A 4,720-nucleotide genomic window follows, 5' to 3' on the forward strand; every position below is an offset into this window, starting at 1 on the left:
AATATTACTATAACATGATATTATATTATATTATATTATTGTATTATTATATTATATTATATTATATTACATTACGAGTCTGAATTTTAGATTGTGAAGATTGTAAATTTTAAATTTCATTAGGGGTAGTATGAGTATTATGAAAGCTTCATTAATTGTACTATGTTGATTCATGCACAATCTAAAAGCTAAAGTTGCATTTGGACTGCTTCTGATATTAACTGTAAATTCTTCAAAAATTCTTTAAAAAGCACTTTTGAAGAGATTTACTAAACAAAAATTAGCTTTTGCTACAAACATAAACTGATTTTAGGAGCGAAAAATAATACCAAACTAAGCCATTATCTTATCTATGCTTCTTGTTCTTCCATAATCAGGTGAATATATATAGTTAAATTTCACAAATTTTATGGCTTATAAGTTTTCAACTTAACTTTTATCTTACAAAGAAAAAAAGCAATACCATACTAAGCCATTATCTTATCTATGCTTCTTGTTCTTCCATAATCAGGTGAATATATATAGTTAAATTTCACAAATTTTATGGCTTATAAGTTTCCAACTTAACTTTTATCTCACAAAGAAAAAAAAAAACTAAATCATAGGTTTAATATGACTTTGTCTTAGTTTGGTATTGCTTTTCTCTTCCAAAATCAAACAGAAGCTGATTTTAGTGTTTGGTAAATATCATCAAAAGTGCTTTTTGAAGAATTTTTTAAGAATCTACAGCCAAAATCAGAAGCAGCCTAAAGATAACTTTAGCTTTTAGATTGTGCGGGAATCAACATAGTACAATTAATGAAACATTCATAATACCCATAATACCCCTAATGAAATTTAAAATTTACAATATTTCAAATCTAATATTCAGACTTATAATATAATATAATATAATAGCAATATTGTAACAAATAATATCATAATTATATTAATAACTCTAATATTATTAAACTATCATATAATATGATATTATAATTATTTTAATAATATGATATTATAATTATAATATCATATTGTAATTGTTATTTTATAATACATTATATATTATATTGTATTAATATAATTATATTTATTATATTAATAATATTACAATAATAATATTACATTATATTATATTGATATAATTATATTTATTATATTAATAATAATATAATAATTAATATAATTAAATATTAATATAATTTATATTAACCATTTTAATAATATTATTATATTTTATATCATAGTTATATAATATGTTATTTAATAATAGTTTTATTGTATTATATTGAATATGATAATAAATATACATTATATTTTAATTATACATATTATATTATAGTATAATATAATATAATCGTTATTTTAATTATTTCGGTTATTATTTTAATAATATTATTATATTCTATATTATAATTATATAATATATTATATAATAATAGGTTTTTGTATTATAGTAAATATAATAATAAATATATATTATATTGTAATTATATTTATTATATTATAGTATAATATAATATAGTCGTAATTTTAAACTGTCCACAACAATTAAATCTCATAATTTATCAAACGTCATTACACTGATTTTAAAACCAGTACAGCTGTTATAATTATAGTTTATCAAACACTCAACTGATTTTTGTAACAGCTGCTTTTTCTTTCAGCACAACTAAAAGTAATTTTTTTAAAATTTACAGCACTACCAAACTAAGCCTTTGAATAAATCCAAACAGGGTTTTTTCTCCCGTTTCCACGTATATTTAGCACACACCAAATTCAATTGAAATTATGTTGAATGAATTAATTATTTGTTGATTGAAAAATAGTCTCCGATTTGTAGAATTAGTAATCTCTAAAAAAAATGTGGGATTATCATTTCTAGAACTCAGATTTTAATATTTTTGAACCCTTCATCACATATCTACCACTACCAACTCACCACCGGATGACAAACCTGTTGCGAACCCGCTACCTCCACTCTTGCGACGGAGACGGAACCCAGCTCCCTCCCTCCCCTTCACGACCCCATCATGAGATCATCTTGACCCCAGCCCCCTTCATGAGCGCATATCTCGTTAATCCCCCACCACCACAAGAGATCTCAATTCGATCGCAACCCAAGCAGCCGTAAGCAAAGCCCCGCCCCTCGCCAAGCACAAGGTGTCCACGCCCCTCAAGTGGACATCCCTTCTCCTCTCAATGTTGGCTTGCAAAACTTTATAGTTTGTTGTGTTGTATTATAGTTTTATTAATTTTTAAGAATTTGTAAAGGTATCTTTTCTTAATTTTTTCATTTTATTTTCATTAACATAATTCATTTAAATTTTATCTTTTAAATTGTAATTTGATAATTATTTTAATAAAACTAATTTCTAAATACTATATCTAGCTCTGTCTAGTCCAATACTGATCCTATAATCATAATGTGCTAAACATGGAACTCTAATTAACCAGTATTGATTGACAAAAGAGATGTGCCAAGAATTCGGTTACAATAGTGCGAAAACGACTGAATGCGATGGGATCAGATCTGAGGCCTTTTTTAGTTTAAATAACTGTTCACCACATGATAACCATCACATTATGTGCACAGGGAAAAAAAAGAAAAAATACAATAAAATTTCTATTAATATATTATTATAGATATAGATGACGATAACTAGCACTTAAATAATCAATAATTAGGCCAAATAACAAGACATAAGTTGGTGTGGATCGGGCTCAATTTGAGAAAACACATATTTGATCTTATATAATTAAAAAAAATTATAGAAAAAATAAACAAATTATCTTTAAAAGTGTAAGAATATGAACTTTTACCCCAACTCTTGATAAATACTTTTTTGACAGTGTAATTATTTAACTAAAAATATTATGAATCAAAAATAAAGAATAAAAATCATGAGTCATACATTTTTGTATCGTCAAAGATTACCCTCTATATATATATTGAAAATGGTATTTAAAACTTTTTTAAAAAACCTAGTATTTGCTTGTTTATGCATATAAAAAAGTAGTGTGTTTTGGAAACTGGTTAAAACAATTCAAGGACAAACGAAAAAGAAAAAAGAATCACAACAAAATGTGTACATCTCAAGCATGGTGATAACGAATATTTAATAATAAAAATGTAGGGTATGTTTTTACTTATATATATATATATATATATATAACTGCCTATATAATTCATATATGTGAGAGAATCTTGCTAAAACAGTTGAGAGACAATTACTACTTATTGAGTATTTTCCATACCCTACAAAATAATTTATCTATTTTATATTTTTATTTATTATTGAGTTCTAGTGTGGAATGTGTTTCCGTAAGTGCCAAAATTGTGTTTGTATTGGATTCCAGAGAAGAACATGAAAAAGGAGGAACAGGACAGCCAAGACAGGTTGGTCAATAGAGTAAACTCCAAGGACAGCAATGCAAAATAAAATTAAAATAATAAAAAAGAAACAAATTAAAGAGATAGAGACTGAGAAAGAGAAAAAGAAAGAAAGAAAAGAAAAGGAGTGTATTTACACAGCTGTGACATTGTGACAATTGAGTGAGTAAAGTGTGAACAAATTTTGATTTTGATTTTTTTTTTCACTCTTTATAAAAAAATATAAAAAGCAAAATTATTTATTTATTTTATTTTTTTTTAGTATTTTTTTTTCTCTCTCTAATATGTGTTTAGTGTCTTTTTGTTTTCACTTCCACCGGTTCATCGTCAACTCTGCTAAATCTAGAGGAGGAGCTTTATCTCCCCCAACCATGAGATTCTCCTCCAAAAACTGATTTTTGGGTTCTTCTGGGATTTCTCTCTTTTCCAAATCCCACTTTTTTTTTTTTCCTTCCTTCTTCACTTCTTCTTTTAACCAAATCTAAGTACCCACACTCTTCGCTACTTTTTTTTTTTACTATAAAGGCTCAAACTCCCACTTCTCTCTCTCTCTCTCTTGATTCTCCACCAGATTTGCCCAGAATGCAGCTCATTCGGAGGATGAAGACTTCATTAAATCTCTAATTCCTTCACCTACTTATTTTCTGGTGGGTTGTTGCGAGCCATTACTGCTTTGATTCTTTTTTTTTCTTTTTCTTTTTGTTTTGGCCTCATAATTTTAGGATGATGGTACTGAAGATCCTCAGGCTTCTCACGCGTATTCCTTGTGCTGATTTTGGGTCAAAATGAGTTCTCCATTCTGGGATTTTTTGGAAAGTTTTTCACCATTGAAGAAGGAAAAAAAAGGAAGCTTTTTGGACCAACATTTCTAGGGCTTTCAACTGAAACCGTTCTCTTCAGGTAATTTTGGCTAAAAATCTCAAATGGGTTCTTCTTAATTTCGGCACTGAATGAATCTGAATCTTCCGTTATTTTGCGAAAATGAATGATCCAGCTAGGTAGAAGCTGTTGTTTTGACCGTTTGAGAAAGGAAAAAAAGAAAAAGGGTTATAAAGTTTCTCTGTGTTGTTTGATTCTCTGTTTGTCAATGTGTGATATTGCAAATAATATTGGGGTTTCTTTTCATTCCGTTAGAGAAATGAAGTGCCAAAAAAGATTGCCCATACTAGCCTTTCATTCAATCTTGGTGTGTGGTCTTTGTCTTTGAGAGAAAGAAAGCTTCTTTTATAAGGATTCCAAAGTGATCTTAGAGTAAGAAGAGGCATCCAAAGCTGCTTTTTTCCAAAAAAAAAAAAAAAAAAAAAAAAAAAAAAAAAAAAAAAAAAATCTTTTTTTCAGTTTTTGGAA

Source organism: Morus notabilis, unplaced genomic scaffold (assembly GCF_000414095.1).
Source record: "Morus notabilis unplaced genomic scaffold, ASM41409v2 Scaffold552, whole genome shotgun sequence".
Lineage (NCBI taxonomy): Eukaryota > Viridiplantae > Streptophyta > Magnoliopsida > Rosales > Moraceae > Morus > Morus notabilis.